Source organism: Pan paniscus, chromosome 19, assembly GCF_029289425.2.
Source record: "Pan paniscus chromosome 19, NHGRI_mPanPan1-v2.0_pri, whole genome shotgun sequence".
Classification (NCBI taxonomy): Eukaryota; Metazoa; Chordata; class Mammalia; order Primates; family Hominidae; genus Pan; species Pan paniscus.
Genome location: NC_073268.2, coordinates 13,448,073 through 13,470,043, shown reverse-complemented (window position 1 = coordinate 13,470,043; position 21,971 = coordinate 13,448,073).

The following is a 21,971-nucleotide window of genomic DNA, read 5'->3' as shown; positions in this document are numbered from 1 at the left end:
ATAAGTGTGGCTGTGTTCCTGGAAACCTTTATTTACAAAATTAGCTGCAAGCTAAATTTGGCCCGTCCACCACATTTTGCTGACCCCTGCTCTAAATTGTTAGTAGCATTCAGTTCCATGGTGGCTGCTCCCAAACTCTCCCCAGAGAATAAGATCTAATATTTAGATTAACCTCTAAAAGTTTTACATGTACAACAATATCTGCATTGGCCTATAAGAATTTCCACACACCCAATTAAAATTGCTAAATTAATTGAGTCTCAAAGTGAAAAATAAGTCCAGTAAGAATTACCATAGGAGTCCAATTAGAATTACTGTATATTAATACTAGAAGAAATATAACCCTGTTTCATTTTATGATTGCTCTAATTTAATGTCACCCACAAGGTATAAAGGCAGTCTTTAATACCCTCTTCCTGTGAACCTGAAATCAACCAACCATCCCTCTATTCATCCATCATTTGGTGAAAAATATATTGAATTCTTGCTAAAATTAGCAAGAAGGTCTACAGACCACAGGGAGAGTCCTCTGAAGGGGCCTTGACTTTAGACCTTCATGCCCTGTAATTGTCCCTGTGGAGGCCAGACCTGGGTTGTCCCCACCAGCAGCACCAAGCCCAGAGAGCAGAAATGCACAATGAGAACAGAAGCTCCCAGCCTGTCCCAAGATCACAAAAGAGCCCCTACACTTCCACACTTGTCATGCCAATCAACACAGAATGGCCAGGAGTAGGGGAACACTGCCCTGAGTGCTATCAGCACTTCCGGTTTTGCCTTCCTGATGAGCATGTTGGGGAAATCCAGCCCAAGCCCCACTGAGTTGTTAGCCACCAACTCACCCTAGGAAGTCGCCTTTCTGGTCCAAGTGCAAACCTCTGAATCAACTTTTTCTGTAAAGGGTCAGGTAGTAAATATTTCAGGCTTTGCAGGCCATATGGCCTTGGACACATCTACTCAGCTTTGCTGTTGTAGCTTGATATTAGCCATTTTGTGCCATACAATGGTGCATACAACACATGAGGCCTAGAGAAGGTCATGGCCACATGATTAGATGTTATATACATGTATAACCCACAGGGTTCCAGGGTGGTGGGGACACTAAGGGAGGCACAGTCACCTTGGCTGGGGAGAGTTCTGGAAAACTTCAGGGAAAAATATGCCACAGAGTAATGAAGGGTGTGGAGGGCCTCCCTGGGCAGGCAAGAGGGAAAGGACTTTCCAGGCCCATGAGGTAACCTGTGCAAAAGCATGATGGTGTGAAACTGCGTAGTGTGTGTGGGAACTCCAGAGAACTTAGCAAGGCAGAATAAAAAGATGAAAAAGGAGAGTAGCGGAAACTAAGCTTCAGGCACCAGGAAGGGTCTGCATCATGGAAAGCCATGCATGAACTCAGACTTTCTCCGAGGGTACAGGGAGCCCTAGAGGACTCTTCACTTCAGTTCAGATTTGCATCTAGCTAGACCTGATGCCCTATGGAGAGTCTAAAAGCAAGAACATCCAAAAGAGGGATGTTGCAGTAGGCCAGGAGAGCACTGAGAAGGTCTGAACAAGGGCCATAGCAAAGGCGATGGAAGGCAAGAGGTGGTACTTAAGAGGGAAATGCTCCAGGGCTTTGTGAACATGGGCAATTGCACTATTGGTTCCAATTCTTCACCTCTTCTCCTATCCACACCCTTTCCCTTTTGACTTTGAAGCTCCTCCCACTGAACGGGCAGAGTATGGGTTCAGCCCTGTGACTTACTTGGGTAATAGAGTAAGGCAGAGGTAACACTGTGCCATTCCAAGCTGGTGCCTTGAGAGGTTTTGTGTGTTTTTATGGACCTGGGAAGAAGAGGAGAGACACGCCAGCTAAGCCCGGCACAGATCACTCAGCCGCCAGTGATAACAACAATTGTTTTAAGCCATTGACTTCTGGAGTGGTGTGTTACCCAGCAATAGTTAACTGCTAAGTGACCAAGGCTTTAGGGATGGGAGGAGAGGAACGAGTCAACAATCACTTCCAGGTAATTTTATTAGTGGGATAAATGGAGATGCCATTAACCAGAATATGAAACATAAAGAGGAGGAACAGACTTGGGGGAAAATGACAAGTTCAGTCTTGAATAAGCTGAATTTGAGACAGCTGTGGAAGAGCCCTAAGGAGATAGTCCACAGTCAGATACGGGGGTTTTAGGAAAATGGGAGAGGGATTTAGGCTAGAGATATAGTTTCAAGAAGCATAAGTTTATAGGGAGAAATTGAGGTCATCGGAATTGTAAGGAGAATGGCAGGGGCTGGGCGCGATGGCTCACGTCTGCAATCCCAGCACTTTGGGAGGCCGAGGCGGGCAGATCACGAGGTCAGGAGATTGAGACCATCCTGGCTAACACAGTGAAATCCCATCTCTACTAAAAATACAAAAAATTAGCCGGGCGTGGTGGCAGGCGCCTGTAGTCCCAGCTACTCGGGAGGCCGAGGCAGGAGAATGGCGTGAACCCGGGAGGCGGAGCTTGCAGTGAGCGGAGATTGCGCCACTACACTCCAGCCTGGGTGACACAGCGAGGCTCCATCTCAAAAAAAAAAAAAAAAAAAGAAGAAGAAGAAGAAGAAGAAAAATGGCAGGAAAAAGTTGACCAAGGATGAGGTCTACATTTATGTAGGCCTACATAAGGAAGGCCTTGAAGGAAGGCCTACATTTCTGGGTCAGGTGCAAGCATTTGACTATTAAACAAATGCACCCCTCCATCCGTCTCCATATCAGCCTCTAGTATATAGTAGACACGCCACAAGTATTTCATGAAAGAAGTAATCAGTCATTGAATGGATTGGTCAGATTATGGCAATCAATAAGAACTCTCACACACCAATTTTGTAAGAAAGTTGAAGCAGCCCCACGTGCTCCTGGCTTTTGAGTAGGAAAAAAGAAGGGGAAAAAAGCTGTGTTGCAGATTTAGTCAGTAACGTGTTATTTGCTCCATCACTCTACTCAAAAGCAAAGGTTAGGGATGGTGCAGAAAAGAGTTCACATAGTAGGGCCAGGACTGCTGTCCTTAGAAAGGGCTGCTTACAAAGCCGGTCCTTGGCTGGCATCTGGGAACTTGAATGGTAGACAGTTTTTTATCCTGATGCAAAATTTTGCCTAAAGGGTAAGAATGGCTCCCTGTGCTTAAACCATTTGCATGCACAATATGGTTTATGCTGACCCCTGCTTTTCTTCTGGAAAGCCAGAACCAAATTTGGTCCATGCTAGACACAGAGTACCTAGTGACCTGCTCCCAATAAAAACCCTTGGCAATGAATCTCTAATGAGCTTCACTGATAGACACATTTCAAAGGTGTTATCACAACTCATTGTTGGAGGACTTACGTGTGTCCTGTGTGGCTTCACTAGAGACAACTTTGGAAAACTTGCACCTGGCTTTCTCCAGACTTTACCTCACATGCCTTTTCCCTGGGCTCATTTTTCTTTGTATCCTTTTGCTGTAATGAACCACAGCTGTGACAACAACTACATGTTGAGTCCTGCGAGTCTCCCTAGCAAATCCACCATGGGGAGGATCTCGGGGACCTCCAACACACGTATCGCGTTTAATAATCACTAGCAAACAGACTGAAAGCCATCAAACCCGTATTCAGCAAACATATTTTTCCTTATCCTAATTTATATACATCATCACTTTCACCCCCACATATACAGAAATTTATATAAGCCACATTAACATTAAAAAAATGTTTTTTAAATTGATAAATCTCAAAAGAGAAAATTAGAGTGACAGGCCGGGCACGGTGGCTCATGTTTGTAATCCCAGCACTTTGGGAGGCCAAGACAGATGGATCACCTGAGGTCAGGAGTTCAAGACCAGCCTGGTCAACATGATGAAACCCTGTCTCTACCAAAAATACAAAAATTAGCCAGGCATGGTGGCGGGCGCCTGTAACCCCAGCTACTAGGGAGACTGAGGCAGGAGAATCGCTGGAACCCGGGAGATGGAGGTTGCAGTGAGCCAAGATCGCGCCATTGCACTCCAGCCTGGGTGATGGAACAAGACTCTGTCTCAGAAAAAAGAAAAGAAAATTACAGGGACAAATAGATTATATTCATTTTCCTTTTTACTTGCCTTACTGTACTAATCTGTGGCCACCCCATTTGGTCTGGATGTTTAGCTCATTATTCTCCTCCTGTATACTGCAGTAGATCACGGCAGAGCCTTGAATTCACAGGAGTACTAAATACTCTCGGTACAGAAAAACTCTTACATAGTTTATATTTGTCTAACTCTCATCTCTTGTAGAGATATACAACTATTTTTCAAATGTGGATAAGGGCTTGAAGTTAATAAAACATGGACCTATTTAAAAGTGCAATTGCATGTGTAGTAGTGAGCATGGCTATTTATAATTCTATGAAACAAAATAAAATGACTTTAAAAATATATGATAGGCCAGGAAAACAATAAAAAGTGATACTTGTATTTCAGAAATGGTGAACGTTTTTGAGAAATATAAACTGGATTTTATCTGAAATGAAACAAAACCACAGGAAACTGCTGAAGGAGAAGACCCCATTGAAGGGAGAAGTCATTCCAGGGAATTCCAAACTCAAAGGCCTTCAATAGAAGAGAGAGTAGACTCTGGTCATTCAGAGAGGGCATGAGTGGGAAGCAGCACTCAGGGTAGCTGAATCTCTAACAAGCTTCCCTGATAGACACATTGCACAGGTGTTATCACGACTCCTTGCAGCTCAGCCCCGCCCCTCTCCCCTGGACAGATAGTGTTGAGGCCAAGAGTGTGAAGCTGTGTCCAACGTGGCCAGTGAGGCCATTGGACCACACTGACCACGAGGAAGGATGGCACGCCCAGGAAAACGAGCTCCCAATCAAGCCGTCACTCCTGAGTGTGCCCCACCCCTCCTTCATAATAGCCACAGATGGGCCACGGGAAACACAGTGCTCAGGTGTCCTGGAAGTGAGGACACATAAAAACCCATCAAGCACTTACAGAAAACCAACGCTATGTCAGAGAGGAATCACGCTCAATGCACAGATGAACTAAGAGTTCAGTAGCACTCAGAACAGGCTTTCAAAGAGGAATAAAGTATCTCTTTCAAATTAATCAAATACCTGAAAAATTAAAATGTTAACCATCAAAATCTCACTAATAATATATGAAAATATTTTCCCTCTGGACATAGGTAGTAATAGCATAGTATATGAAAGCAAAAACAAAATAGAACAAAGAGTAGACTTGATCAGTAAAATGAAAGCTTTTTAAAAATACCAATAAAATGTACAGATCTCCAGTAATTACAGTGAAGAAATAAGAGAAACAGCAAAATAAATAACATTCACAATCAGAAACACGCCTAAATTATAGATATGGAAAAGATTTTTTTAGTATAGGAAAAAATTGATAATTTTATCAAATAGACTTTTAAAGTTAGATAAAAATAAATTATTTTCTTGGAAAATTACCTCGATGTACTCAAGTACGGACAGAAATTCTGAATGAATTAATTTTGGAAGAAATTGAAATAATGGTCAATAATTACACTCCAAATAGGCACTACATTATGAAGATTTGGGGACCAGTTATACCGAATCCTGAATAAACAGAAAATACCTAATTATATGAAATATTTCAGATGAAGTTTCCATAGAATTTATCTCAATTCATTCTGTAAGTTATCCATAACCATGATACCAAAACTGAGTAAGTGTAACACCAAAAAATATCCTGAAAGCCAATCTCATTCAAGCTCTTGAATGTGAAAATGTTAAATAATATATTTGCATATCAAATGCAGCAATGTACTAAACTACTAATACATTATCACAAAGAAAAAATTTTCCCCAGAATTATATGAGCAATTGAATGTCAGGAAATTAGTCGTTGTAAATCATCACATTAATAAAGTAAATGAATAAAAACATGAGATTATCTCAATTGATGGTGGAAAAGTATTTGATCAAATTCAACATTCTTAAGCCCCCAGTAGGCTAGAAATAGAAGAAAACTTTTTTAATCTTACAAAGCTAATCTGTCAATCACTCACAGCAGACATCACAGATAATGGTAAAAATATCTGAAATATTTTCATAACAAAATATAAAACATTAAGATGATTGTTATCACTCTAATTACACAGCATTGTACTGGAGGTTCTAGTCAATGCAACAAGACACAAAAATTAAATAGAATGTGTGATTATCAGGTAAAAAGAGGAAGATTTGTCAGCATTACAGACCATATACTCGCCTCTCTGGAAAATCCAGGAGAATCAGATGAAAAAGCAGTAGAACTAATCAGAGTTTATTAAATTTGCTAACTTTAAGATTAAAGTTTGTCCCACCACCATTTATTAAATAGGGAATCCTTTCCCCATTGCTTGTTTTTCTCAGGTTTGTCAAAGATCTGATAGTTGTAGATATGCAGCGTTATTTCTGAGGGCTCTGTTCTGTTCCATTGATCTATATCTCTGTTTTGGTACCAGTACCATGCTGTTTTGGTTACTGTAGCCTTGTAGTATAGTTGGAAGTCAGGTAGCGTGGTGCCTCCAGCTTTGTTCTTTTGGCTTAGGATTGATTTGGCGATGCGGGCTCTTTTTTGGTTCCATATGAACTTTAAAGTAGTTTTTTCCAATTCTGTGAAGAAAGTCATTGGTAGCTTGATGGGGATGGCATTGAATCTATAAATTACCTTGGGCAGTATGGCCATTTTCACGATATTGATTCTTCCTACCCATGAGCATGGAATGTTCTTCCCATTTCTTTGTATCCTCTTTTATTTCATTGAGCAGTGGTTTATAGTTCTCCTTGAAGAGGTCCTTCACGTCCCTTGTAAGTTGGATTCCTAGGTATTTTATTCTCTTTGAAGCAATTGTGAAAGGGAGTTCACTCATGATTTGGCTCTCTGTTTGTCTGTTATTGGTGTATAAGAATGCTTGTGATTTTTGTACATTGATTTTGTATCCTGAGACTTTGCTGAAGTTGCTTATCAGCTTAAGGAGATTTTGGGCTGAGACAATGGGGTTTTCTAGATATACAATCATGTCATCTGCAAACAGGGACAATTTGATTTCCTCTTTTCCTAATTGAATACCCTTTATTTCCTTCTCCTGCCTAATTGTCCTGGCCAGAACTTCCAACACTATGTTGAATAGGAGCGGTGAGAGAGGGCATCCCTGTCTTGTGCCAGTTTTCAAAGGGAATGCTTCCAGTTTTTGCCCATTCAGTATGATATTGGCTGTGGGTTTGTCATAGATAGCTCTTATTATTTTGAGATATGTCCCATTAATACCTAATTTATTGAGAGTTTTTAGCATGAAGCGTTGTTGAATTTTGTCAAAGGCCTTTTCTGCATCTATTGAGATAATCATGTGGTTTTTGTCTTTGGTTCTGTTTATATGCTGGATTACATTTATTAATTTGTGTATATTGAACCAGCCTTGCATCCCAGGGATGAAGCCCACTTGATCATGGTGGATAAGCTTTTTGATGTGCTGCTGGATTCAGTTTGCCGGTATTTTATCGAGGATTTTTGCATCAATGTTCATCAAGGATATTGGTCTAAAATTCTCTTTTTTGGTTGTGTCTCTGCCCGGCTTTGGTATCAGGATGATGCTGGCCTCATAAAATGAGTTAGGGAGGATTCCCTCTTTTTCTATTGATTGGAATAGTTTCAGAAGGAATGGTACCAGTTCCTCCTTGTACCTCTGGTAGAATTCGGCTGTGAATCCATCTGGTCCTGGACTCTAATGGTGCTGGGAAAACTGGCTAGCCATATGTAGAAAGCTGAAACTGGATCCCTTCCTTACACCTTATAAAAAATTAATTCAAGATGGATTAAAGACTTAAACATTAGACCTAAAACCATAAAAACCCTAGAAGAAAACCTAGGCATTACCATTCAGGACATAGGCATGGGCAAGGACTTCATGTCTAAAACACCAAAAGCAATGGCAACAAAAGACAAAATTGACAAATGGGATCTAATTAAACTAAAGAGCTTCTGCACAGCAAAAGAAACTACCATCAGAGTGAACAGGCAACCTACAAAATGGGAGAAAATTTTTGCAACCTACTCATCTGACAAAGGGCTAATATCCAGAATCTACAATGAACTCAAACAAATTTACAAGAAAAAAGCAAACAACCCCATCAAAAAGTGGGCGAAGGACATGAACAGACACTTCTCAAAAGAAGACATTTAGCAGCCAAAAAACACATGAAAAAATGTTCATCATCACTGGCCATCAGAGAAATGCAAATCAAAACCACAATGAGATACCATCTCACACCAGTTAGAATGGCAATCATTAAAAAGTCAGGAAACAACAGGTGCTGGAGAGGATGTGGAGAAATAGGAACACTTTTACACTGTTGGTGGGACTGTAAACTAGTTCAACCATAGTGGAAGCCAGTGTGGCGATTCCTCAGGGATCTAGAACTAGAAATACCATTTGACCCAGCCATCCCATTACTGGGTATATACCCAAAGGACTATAAATCATGCTGCTATAAAGACACATGCACACGTATGTTTATTGCGGCACTATTTACAATAGCAAAGACTTGGAACCAACCCAAATGTCCAACAATGATAGACTGGATTAAGAAAATGTGGCACATATACACCATGGAATACTATGCAGCCATAAAAAATGATGAGTTCATGTCCTTTGTAGGGACATGGATGAAATTGGAAATCATCATTCTCAGTAAACTATCGCAAGGACAAAAAACCAAACACCACATGTTCTCACTCATAGGTGGGAATTGAACAATGAGAACACATGGACACAGGAAGGGGAACATCACACTCTGGGGACTGTTGTGGGGTGGGGGAGGGGGGAGGGATAGCATTAGGAGATATACCTAATGCTAAATGACGAGTTAATGGGTGCAGCACACCAGCATGGCACATGTATACATATGTAACTAACCTGCACATTGTGCACATGTACCCTAAAACTTAAAGTATAATAATAATAAAATACATTTTAAAAAAAGAAAATTTCAGGAAAAAAAAAGATTAAAGTTTTTAAATCGATAGCTTTAAAACACAAAGAAATTCACAGTTGGAAAAACGTAATAGGATAGAGTAGGACTTGGCACATTATGGCCCATGGGCCAAGCCCGTTCCACAACCTGTTTTTGTAAATAAAGTTTTATTTCAGTATAGCTACACCAATTTGTTCATATATTGTCTGGGGCTGCTTTGAGACTACAATGGTAGAGTTGGTTATTTGAAAGAGAGATCATATGGTCCCCAAAGCTTAAAATATTTACTATCTGGCCCTTCACAAACAAAGATTGCCAGCTCATGGAATAGAGGATCTCATTCTCATTAACAATGAAATTTATAAAAATACTCAGAAATAAATTTATAAATGAGTGGACAATTTATCGATTAATAAAAGTATAAAACTTTACTAAGGCATAAGATAAATTTTAAATAAGCTTGAATGGAAAAACTCAATACTGTAAAAATGTCTATTCTCCTCCAAATGTATCTATAAATACAAAGTAATCACATTCGAAATTCCAAAGAGAGATTGTTAACTTGACAACGCTAATTCCAAAATTTAAATGAAAAAGAAAATGTAGGACTTCCACTTCAAATAATGGCAAACCATTTTGCTTTAAACCGACCTACATGCGCACCTCAGAGACAAAGATGGACACAATATTTAAAAGCAACGTTTTGGAACTAAAGGTAGATCTACACCTCGATCTAGCAATCCCACTACTGGATATCTACCCAAAGAAAAAGAAATCACTATATCAAAAAGACACTTGCATGCTTGTATTTATAGCAGCAGAATTCATAATTGCAAAGATATGGAATCAACCTAAGTGCCCATCAACTAATGAGCAGATAATGTTTATATATATACATATGTGTGTGTGTGTGTAATACTACTCAGACATTTAAAGAAAACAACAAAATAATGTCTTTTGCAGCAACTTGGATGAAACTGGAGGTCATTATTTTTTTTTGAGATGGAGTTTCACTCTGTTGCCCAGGCTGGAGTGCAGTGGCGCCATCTGGGCTCACTGCAAGCTCCGCCTCCCGGGTTCACGCCATTCTCCTGCCTCAGCCTCCCGAGTAGCTGGGACTACAGGTGCCCACCACCACACCCAGCTAATTTTTGGGAGTTTTTTTTTTTTGTATTTTTAGTAGAGATGGGGTTTCACCGTGTTAGCCAGGATGGTCTCCATCTCCTGACTTTGTGATCCGCCTGCCTTGGCCTCCCAAAGTGCTGGGATTACAGGCGTGAGCCACCGCACCTGGCCTGGAGGTCATTATTCTAAATGAAGTAACTCAGGAATCAAAGACCAAGTGAGAGCTAAACAATAGGTACTCAAAGGCATACGGAGTGTTGTAATGAACACTGAAGACTCAGAAAGGAGGAGGGTGGGAGTGGGGTGAGGGATGAAAAACTACCTATTGGGTGAAATGTACACTACTCAGGTGATGGACGCACTAAAATCCTAGGCTTCACCACGATATGATTCATCCATGGAACCAAAAACCATTTGTACTCTTAAAGCTATTGGAATTTTTAAAATTAAAAATAAATAAATACCTTCCTAAATGCATCCAAGAGCTAACAAGATAGTGAGAAATTATCACACCAAGATCTAAAATAAGATAGAAATTGAAAGAGGTGAGCCTGCCATTGAAGGCCACCTTAGTTCCCCAAGCAATTACAAATCCAAAAGAAGTAATTTATAAGCTAAGACCCATTTTGAAATATTTACAAAACAAGAGGGACAGGGGTAGGAACCTTAATGACACACTCACACTAAGAGCTGAGATGCCAAAGTTCTAAGCCTAAGGAGGAACCAGAAGTAAACTAACCATTACACAGGCTGCCTCTCAGTCTCAAGTTACCAGGTGTTCTAGAATATTTCAAACCTGAAATGGGATTAAGGTGATCTGAGATTGCTAGCACCTGGCAGAACCAAATGAAAAAGAACTAGCAACGTAAAATATGTCAAAGCAGATTTGAAAAAGCACCAAATAGGCCGGGTGCGGTGGCTCATGCCTGTAAGCCTAACATTTTAGGAGGCTGAGACAGGCGGATCACGAGGTCAGGAGATCGAGACCATCCTGACTAACATGGTAAAACCCTGTCTCTACTAAAAATACAAAAAATTAGTTGGGCATGGTGCAGGTGCCTGTAGTCCCAGCTACTCGGGAGGCTGAGGCAGGAGAATCATTTGAACTCCAGAGGCAGAGGTTGCAGTAAGCCAAGATTGTGCCACTGCACTCAGGCCTGGGCAACAGAACAAGACTCAATCTCAAAAAAAAAAAAAAAAAAAAAAGCAAAAGCACCAAATAGATATTATAAGCTAAAATTACAATGATTAAAATTAAGAACTTGAGACACAAATGAAGAGACAATTAATGAACTGAAATATATGTTAGGTAAAATATTTAGAATGAAGTGCCAAAAGACAAAGAGATGGAAATTACAGAAAAAAGAGTAAGAGACATAGGGGATGTGTTGAGAAAGACTGATATGAGTTTAACTGAAGTCCCGGAAGGAGAGTAAAGAGAATAGGTTGGAAGCAATATTTAAACAAGTAAAATGGCTTTAAAATCTCCCAAACTAGTGAAATAAATTAATCCATGGATTCAAGACCCCAATGGCTCCTTGGCAAAATAAATAAAAGTAAATGTATTCCCAGATACATCACAGTGAAACTGCATAAAACCAAAGACAGAGAGAAAATCGAAAGGTATCACTTCTAAGAAGAAACAGTTAGACCTACAGCTGACTTCTCAACAGCAACAGTGGAAGACAGAAGACAGAAGGGTGGTATTTCCAATGGACTAAAAGAAAATACTGCCAATCTAGAATTCTATACCCAGTGAAAATACTTTTCAAGAACAATTTGAAATAAAGACATTTTTAGAGCAGCAAACGACCAAGGGGCTTCACCACTAACCAATTTGAACTAAAGAAAATACAAAAGGAAATGATCCCAGATGCAATAGTGCAAATTAAGAACAAGGAATAAAAAAAAATGGTAAATATATGGATAAACCAAAATGAACAGAGTTTATTTTAAAAACTAATAATATTCCCTGTGAAGTCTTAAATGCATATAGAATTAAAATGCAGAACAACAGCACATGAGCCAAGAGAGGAGAACATGGAATAAAAGTATTCTGAGATCCTTACCCTGTTCAAGAGGAAAGTAAATGTACCAACTGATACTAGACTTCGATAAGTCAATAAAGCATATTGTTATCTAGAGAGATCATGGCAGGAGAATGGTATGAACCTGGGAGGCAGAGCTCGCGGTGATGGTGCCGCTGCAGTGGCAGTGAGATTGCGCAACTGCACTCCAGCCTGGGCGACAGAGAGAGACTCTGCCAAAAAAAAAAAAACAAAAAACAAAACAAAACAAACAAAAAAAAAAACTGTAGAAGAGTATATGACTTCCAACCAACAGAGGAGTAGAGGTTGAATCATGTATGTATGACTATCCTCAAGAAAATGCCAAAAGATAGGTCAGGTGCAGTGGCTCATGCCTGTAATCCCAGCCTTTTGGGAGGCTGCGGTGGGTGGATCACATGAGGTCAGGAGTTCGAGACCAGCCTGGCCAACGTGGGGAAACCCCATCTCTATTAAAAATACAAAAATTAGCCGGGTGTGGTGGCGCGCACCTGTAGTCTCAGAGGCAGGAGGCAGGAGAATCGCTTGAACCTGGAGACAGAAGTTGTAGTGATGGTGCCACTGCATTCCAGCCTGGGCAACAGAGTGAGACTCCATCTCAAAAAAAGAGAAAAAGAAAAAAGAAAATGCCAAATAATAGAAAATGAGGGAGGATTTGCCCAGATAGATGTTAGAACAAAGATTACGCACATATTTATTTAAATGATGTGGTGTAGGCATACAAATAGCGGAGTGGATTATGTTTATTTTTATGTCCCCCCTAAACTTCCTGTGTTGAAACCATGGCCCCCCGAATGACAGTATCTGGAGCGGGGACTTTGGGAGGTCATTAGGTCATGTGACTAGAGCCGTCATGACAAGATTGGTGCCCTTATAAGAAGAAACAGCAAACAGCCTGATTCCTTTCTCTGCTCTGTGCCATGTGAGGACACAGAAAGAAGACAACCATCTGTGGACGAAGAAAGTACCTTTTCCTCAACAAAATCTTATTGTGCAGACACCCTAATCTTAGACTTCCCAGTCTTCAAAACTGTGAGCAAGAAATTTCTGTTGTTTAAGTCACCCAGCCTATGGTATTCTATGATGGCAGCCTGAACTGACTGAGATAAATAGATACACGGATCACAGGAATGGAATCAAATCTACAGTTTTGTGTATATATGGCAATTTCATCTACAATGACTACAGTAATGATATAATAAGGAATTAGAAACTGGTCTAAGTGCATTTATTATTAGTGGCAAAATATTATTTGCTATAAAAGCATTTTGAATTCCTAGGAAAGAAAGAACTATTCAATAAACAGTTTAAAGAAAACTCCATATCCATTTAAAAAAAAACTTAGATACATAACTTGTACCATACAAAAAATAAATTCCTGTTAGATAAAAATGCTAAATGTAAAAAAAAAAACTATAAGAGTTGGAATAAAACTATGACATAATTATTATAATCTTGGTATTGGAAAGATTTTCCTAAAACAAGACATATAACCCAGAAGCCATATAATAGAGGATTAACATTTTTAATCTCATAAAATTTTAAAACATTTTTGTTGAAAAATGGCACCTCAAATACAGAGTTAAAATACAAACAGCAAATAGAAGACATTATATGCAACACACTTATCTCACATAGAATTTATAGCCAAACTATATCAAGACTATATACAAATCAATAAGACACACAATAAAAATCAGACAAATGATATAAATAGGCAATTCACAGAAGAAAAATAGAAATGCCGATAATCATATGAGAAAATGCACAGCTTCCGCTAGTAATCAGGGAAATGAAAATTAAAACAATAATGAGATATGATTTTATACTCATTATATTGCCAAAAAATTAAAAAGATTGATAGTAACAAATATTAGCAAGGATGTGTGAAAACTGCTTTCAGATACTTGCTGGAAGCATTTGAGAACTTGTGAGGTCATTTGGAACCCATTAGGCGTCATCGACCAATGTTTAAATGGGCATTCCCTTTACCCTAGCAATTTCATTCCTGGAAACCCACCTGCGCACAAAGATATACATACAAAAGCAGTTTTTGTACCCTGGTTTGCTAGCACAAAACGCTGGGGGTTGGGAAATTTGTAGATGTGTATCAATAGGAGAGTGGCTAAAGACTGACATACTGTGGGACCATGGAATTCTCTGCATACATTAAAATAATGTAGTAGACCTTCATGCACTGACATAGAAAGATGCCCAACACTTATCAAAAAGTAAAATAAAATTGAAAAATAATTTGCATGGTATGGCACCATTTATGTTTATATTTTTCTTACACACACACACATACACACAAACACACACAAAGACATTGGAAGAATGGAACCCAAGGTGTTGATGTTGGTTACTGATATGGTTTGGATCTGTGTTCCCCACCTAATATCATCTTGAACTATAATCCCCAATGTTGGAGGTGGGGCCTGGTGGGAGGTGATTGGATCTTGGGGGTGGATTTCTCATGAATGGTTAGCACTGTCTACTTGGTGCTGTTCTCGTGATAGTGAGATCTCGCGATATCTCATTCACGGGATCACTATATACTTACAAAGTGTATAGTACCGCCTGCACCATTGTCTCTTGTTCCTGCTCTGTCATGTGTGACACCTCCTCCTCCTTTGCCTTTCGCCATGACTGGAAGCTGCCTGAGTCCTACCCATGATTCGGGAGCAGGGAAGGAAAGTGCTGGGTAAAGGAGGGCTTGGTCCCTGGCTAGGGCTCCACCCCCATGGACGTAGCTGAGGACAGGCGCTCCTGCCTTCCCGCCCAAATGTTGCATTTCCCAAGACCACCCTGGACCGCCAGGCGCCCATCCTGTGCCTATAAAAACACAAGACCTGGCTGGGCCGCCTGTAATCCCAACATTTTGGGAGGCCTAGGCGGGCAGATCAAGAGGTCAGGAGTTTGAGACCAGCCTGGCCGACATAGTGAAATCCCGTCTCTACTAAAAACACATTAAAAAAAAAAAAAAAAAAAAAACACCTAGCTGGGCGTGGTGGCGGACACCTGTAATCCCAGCTACTTGGGAGGCTGAGGGAGGAGAATCACTTGAACCCAGGAAGTAGAGGTTGCAGTAAGCCGAGATTGTGCCACTGCACTCGAACCCTGGCAACAGTGCCAGACTCCCTCTCAAAAAAATAAATAAATAAATAAATAAAATAAAATAAAAAACAAGACCCTGGCTGGGCATGGTGGCTCACGCCTGTAGTCCCAGCATTGTGGGAGGCCGAGGCAGGCAGATCACTTGAGGTCAGGAGTTCCAGACCAGCCTGGACAACATGATGAAACCCTGTCTCTACTAAAAATACAAAAAATTGGCTGGGCATGGCAGCAGGTGCCTGTAATCCCAGCTACTCGGGAGGCTGAGGCAGGAGAATCGCTTGAACCCGGGAGATGGAGGTTACAGTGAGCCAAGGTCGCGTCACTGCACCCTGTGATATTGCTTCTAAAATCCAGGGGGAAGTGTATGACATTACTCCCAGTATAACAGTGGGTATACAACCACCCAAGGATACTGCTCCTAATATTCAGGGAAGGAGAAAATGATATTACTCCCAATATCGCAGAGAGTGTACAACCCTTCTGTGATATTGTTCCTGATATCCGGAGGGGGAGAGGATATTTAGTACAATATCGCAGGCTGTGTACCCAGTGATATTGTTCCTAATATCCAGGAAGGTAGAGGATGATATTCAACCCCATATAGCAGGAGGTGTACACCAACGCTGTGATATTGTTCATAATATCCAGGAAAGGGAGAGCCTGACATTACTCCCAATATCTCAGGTGGTGTACATCCCCCCGTGATATTGTTCTTAACATTCAAAAGAGGAGAGGATGACATTACTCCCAATATCGAAGAAAGTGTAAACCCTCCTGTGACATTGTTCCTAATATCCGGAAGGCGAGAAGATGTTATTAATCCCCATATTGCAGAAAGTGTGCACCCTCCCCCCATGATATTGTTCCCATGATCCAGGAGAGAAGAGGATGATATTACATTCAATATCGCATGGGGTGTACACACCCCCAGTGATATTGTTCCTAACTTCAATGTGGGAGAGGATGATATGACACCAAATATCGCAGGGGGTATAAACACTCCTGGGATATTCTTCTTCATATCCAGCAGGGGAGAGGATCATATTACCCCGAGTACTGCAGACAGTGTACACCCGTCTGTGAAATAGTTCGTAATTTCCAGAGGGAGAGATGATACTACTCACAATATCGTAAACACGCTGTGGGTGCACCGCAGGTCGTAATATTCGGTGGGGGAGAGGAGGATGATATCACTCCCCATCTCGCAGGGTGTGCCCACCCCACTGCGAGGTGGGTGGTAATATCCAGGGGGGAGAAGAGGATGATATTACTCCCTATCTCGCAGGGGTTTTCCACCCCCCAGCGAGGTGGATCATAATTTCCAAGTGGAGGAGAGGGGGATATTACTCCCCTTCTGGTAGGGGGTGTCCATATATTATAATTATAGTTATAATTACATATATATGTAATTATAATATATTATATTATATATAATTCTAATTATAATATAATTACATATATAATTTTAATTATAATTAAATATATGATACATTATATATAATTACATATATATTATATAATTACATATATATTATGATTACATATATAATACATTATATATTGTAATTACACATATTATATATTATAACATATAAAATATTATATATAATAATTACATACATATATAATTACATATATCATATATCATGTAATTATAATATAATATATAATTACATATTACATATATTATGTAATTATTATATACTATATATAACATATATATCATATTAATATTTATATATTATATTATATATTACAGTATATGTATTTATATAATATATTTACATTATATAAATATATTATGCATATATAATGTATAATTTATATAATATAAATATGTTATTACATTTATGATTATTATATTTATTAATATTAATGTTATATATTTATATTATATTAATGTTATATTAATGTGATATTTTATTATCATATTAATACAATGTGATATATTAATAATATTTATTAATATTTAATCTCTGAGAGAGACTCTGTACTAAAACAACAAAAAAAACAAGACTCTTGCAGGCAGACATAAAGCTGCTGGACGTCGTAAGGAATACATCGGCGGAAGAAGACACAACCCCTGCTCGTGGAGAGCATGCTGGCAGAAGAGCAGGCCGCCAGGCACTGGCAGGCCGGCAGGCCATCGAGCAGAGGAAGGATGTGGAGTTTGGCCTGAGTGGTCAGAGTTGAGCCTGGCAGCCAAGCAGCCTGACTCCAAGGGAAAACCATCTGCCTTCTGACTCCCCCATCTGCTGAGAGCTACTTCTACTCAATATAAAACCTTGCACTCATTCTCCAAGCCCGCGTGTGATCCGATTATTCTGGTACACCAAGGCAAGAAACCGCGGGATACAGAAATCCCTCTGTCCTTCTGATAAGGAAGGGGCTCTACTTGAGCTGGTTAACACAAGCCGCCTACAGACCACACACTAAAAGAGCACCCTGTAACACACGCGCACTGGGGCTTCAGGAGCTGCCAACATTCACCCCTAGACACTGCCTTGGGGTCGGAGCCCCACAGCCTGCCCATCTGTATGCTCCCCTAGAGGTTTGAGCGGTGGGGCACTGAAGAAGGGAGCCACGCCCCCATCACGTGCCCTCTGAGGGGGACAAGGGAACCTTTCCCATTTCACCCGGAAGCATATGCCGTCATGCTTCCTGTACAGTCTGCAGAACCATTAACCAATTCAGCCTCTTTCCTTTATAAATTACCTAGTCTCAGGTAGCCATGCAAAATTTGGCTAATACAGTTGCCCACAGGGAAGGGAGTATGGGTAATAAGTAAAGAAATGGCGACTTTCATGTATGAAAGTGATGTTTTGGCCAGGCGCGGTGGCTCACGCCTGTAATCCCAGCACTTTGGGAGGCCGAGGCAGGTGGATCACAAGGTCAGGAGATGGAGACCATCCTGGCTAACACGGTGAAACCCTGTCTCTACTAAAAAATACAAAAAAATAGCTGGGCGCGGTGGCGGGCACCTGGAGTCCCAGCTACTCAGGAGGCTGAGGCAGGAGAATGGCGTGAACCTGGGAGGCGGAGCTTGCAGTGAGCCGAAGTCGCACCACTGCACTCCAGCCTGGGCGAGAGACAGAGACTCCGTCTCAAAACAAAAAAAAAAAAAGAAAAAGAAAGTGATGTTTTGCCCAAAACTGAGGTGGAAGCAAATTGTGCGTTCATCGTCTTTGAGAGCAGGCTGGAGATATGTTTTGAGAGCTTCAGTGAAAGGCCAGGCCCTGGGCCTGTGAGTGATACCTGAGGGTGAATGGGATATAAACCCTGTTGCTTGAAACATTCAATTAATAGGCCCAGATCAATTCGCTATCCTTTACTTCTCAGATCTGTGACTTGGTGTTTTTGATTAGCGAGTCATGTCTGATGGTGGTTCCAAATTATCCATGCCCCACCACTGAGAGGAACCCGATTTTTTTATGACCACGTGATGCCAGACAACAAGCTGTGTCTAGCTAGGTGACAACGAGGCAAGAAAGAAAGGTCCATGTCCAGCTAAGAGAGGCAAATCTCTCTCCCAGGATCTTTGAACAGCTCACTCCCTTTGCTACCTGTGTTAGAACCCTTCATTAATAAGCAATAAACCTTGACTCGCATTTGGAAATTTTAACTGACCATGGTTTGCTCTGTATTTAAATTTTATAAAGTAAGACTGTATTGAGGTAATACCTGTGAAATATATAGCTCCATAAATAAATGTCCCCCTAGTATAGCTTTTGATTGGATATTTTCTATCTCGGTGGATATTAAACAACTCATTTGGAAGCCTAGAAAACAATTTGATGTTTAAAATAGGTTTTTATACTCAAAAAAATATTGAGATATTTCATATACTTTTCACAATTACTCTAATGAATGAAAGGGAATGAAGTGGAGAGAGGGTGGTGTGGAAATAAATGAATTTTCAGTCGTGGAGCACAAACTCAAAAACCATAGCCAAATTGACTCCCTGTGGTGCACATCTTTCAAGAGCCCTGCACATACAGACAGGGGGCCCTGGGTTCCAGCCACCAACCCCATTCCCCCTGCTCTCTTGAGAGGCCCCCAGCACCCTTTTCTCGCTGCCTCTGCTGCACTCTCCTGGCCAAACCCCAGCCTGCTCCAATCCAACTGTCTCACTTCTGCTCACCCACACCAGAGCAGCTAAATGTCACCCAAGAAAATCACTTCAAATGACCTGATTCTGATTTGTTACACTTTTAATTCATGACCACAGAATTCACTCAGAGACTAAGCCCTCTGGACCGCCCTCCCGTATTAATCTCTTGGGTTCACTTTGTGGCTGTCTTAGAAAACTGTTCTGTCGGCTATGCAGGTAGGCTCACGCCTGTAATCCTAGCACTTTGGGAGGCCGAGGCAGGCAGATTGCCTGAGGTCAGGAATTCCAGGCCAGCCTGGCCAACATGGTGAAACCCTGTCTCTACTAAAAATACACAAAATTACCCAAGTGTGGTGTAGGACGCCTGTAATCCCAGCTACTCAGGAGGCCGAGGCAGGAGAATCACTTGAATCTGGGAAGCGGAGGTTGCAGTGCGCCGAGGTAGCGCCACTGTACTCCAGCCTGGGCAAAAAGAGTGAAACTCCACCTCAAAAAAAAAAAAAAAAATAAAAGAAAGAAAGAAAACTGTCACTTCTCTCTCCTTTAATCCCCTCCCAACTCCCATTTTGGCCAGTGGGGGCACCTCATTCTCCAGGGCAGAAAGAAAAGGAAATAACAACAGAAGCTCCCTTCTGTTCCTAGGCCAACCCTGTGTGAGGCGGGTGCCCACTCTTGCTCCTGTCTTAATAGAAGATGCATCCCTGCTCCTCTCAGAGGCCCATGTGCCCTGGAGCCCAACCTTCCTTACCTTCTCCAGGCATTTACTCCTCTCTCATATTTTAAAAATTACCCTCAGCTCATTTTGCACTTCTGCTTGAAACCCTCTGTGACTTCTGTACTTAGAAAATCCACAACCCCTATGCTGGTGGCTGGGCAGTGGGGGGCCTGGCCTCTACCCACCTCTCCAGCCCAGCTCCTCCCATCCTCCATCACCTGTTCAGTCCTTTTGGCTCCTTGAACAAGCAAAACTGTCCCTCACTACAGGGTCCTCATAGTGGACACGCTGTCCACAGCCCTGTGGCCAGCTTCTGAGTTTATCTGGAGCTGAGGCAGACTGTTCCAGCTCGCTGGCTGCCTCCCTAGACAAAAGCCTGGGTCTCTCTGCTTCTCAGCCTAAGGGTGTCCTCTCCCCCACAGAACGTGTCCAGCTTCCCAAATGCACAGCCCATGAGCATGGAGAAGTGACCAGCCCTGGAGACAACCCTCAGCCAGTGGGAGATGGGAGTAAATAGATGCACTCCCAGTTCCCACCTCTCATTGGGATGATCCTGAGCAAGTGTCACCATTCCTCAGAAGACCCCCACTGGACTGAGTTCCTGCTCACAGTGATACCCCTTCACGAATGCATGTGTTATGGGCTTTTTTTCCCTTCCCTGTCTGTTTCCCACCTCCCAATTTGTGCTTTGTTTTTTTTTTTTTTTTTTTTTTTTTTTTTTTTTTTAGACAGAGTTTTGCTCTGTCGCCCAGCCTGGAGTGCAGTGGCGCCATCTCGGCTCACTGCAACCTCGGCCTCCCAGGTTTAAGTGATCAAGCAATTCTCCCACCTCAGCCTCCTGAGTAGCTGGGATTACAGGTGCATGCCACCACGCCCGGCTAATTTTTGTATTTTTAGTAGAAATAGGGTTTCACCATGTTGGCCAGGCTGGTCTTGAACTCCTGACCTCAGGGGATCCACCCATCTTAGCCTCCCAAAGTGCTGTGATTAGAGGCATGAGTCACCGCGCCCGGCCCAATTTGTGCTTCTTGAAATCACTTCCCAGGTAAACTACCAGCGCCCAAGTCCCTCTCATAGAGCCAAACTAGGATGCACTTTGACAATCTAAGATCCTTGTTTTCTGTCTCTCCTTACCAGCCTGTCAGGCTAGAGCAGGTCCTTGTTTATCTTGGTCATTACTGTGTCATCAGTGCCAGCACATTCCTGGAGATCAAAAAAAAAAAAAAAGTGAGTCAATGAATGAACAAGCCAAAACTGCTGAATGCACACAAGCACACCCACATGTACACAAAGTTTTGAAGAATCAAAGATTGAACATTCTCTGTCTAAGCAAGCACTGACACCAAAACCTGAGACACTCATTCTTCGTTCTCATCTAAGAGTTAACAGTTTCCCTGAGGCCTCCTTCTCCAAAGGCAATGTTACCCACTAGTTAACTTAAGCCTTTCAGAGGAAAAAAAAAAAAAATAGTTACTTGAGATTAACACTAGAACATGCTTCTATCTCCTGGTCTTTATCTCTTATCTTTCTTAGTCAAGTCATTCCCAACTTGCCCTTCAGTATAGATCAGTAATTCAGAGTGAAATCTCTAGAGTTAGACTCCCTGGGTTCAAACCCCAGCTTAGCCTCAGTTTTTTTTTTTTTTTTTTTTTACCATTTGTATGATGGGGATAATAAGAGTACGATATCACAAGGTTACTGGGGGACTCATTGCATTAAAATATACAAAGTCCTTAGGACACTGTTGGCACATGGTAGGCACTATTCAGGTATTTGTCATTAGTTCTAGTATTAATGTCTTTTTTCCTTTTTTTTTGAGACAGAGTCTCACTCTGTTGCCAGGCTGGAGTGCAGTGGCA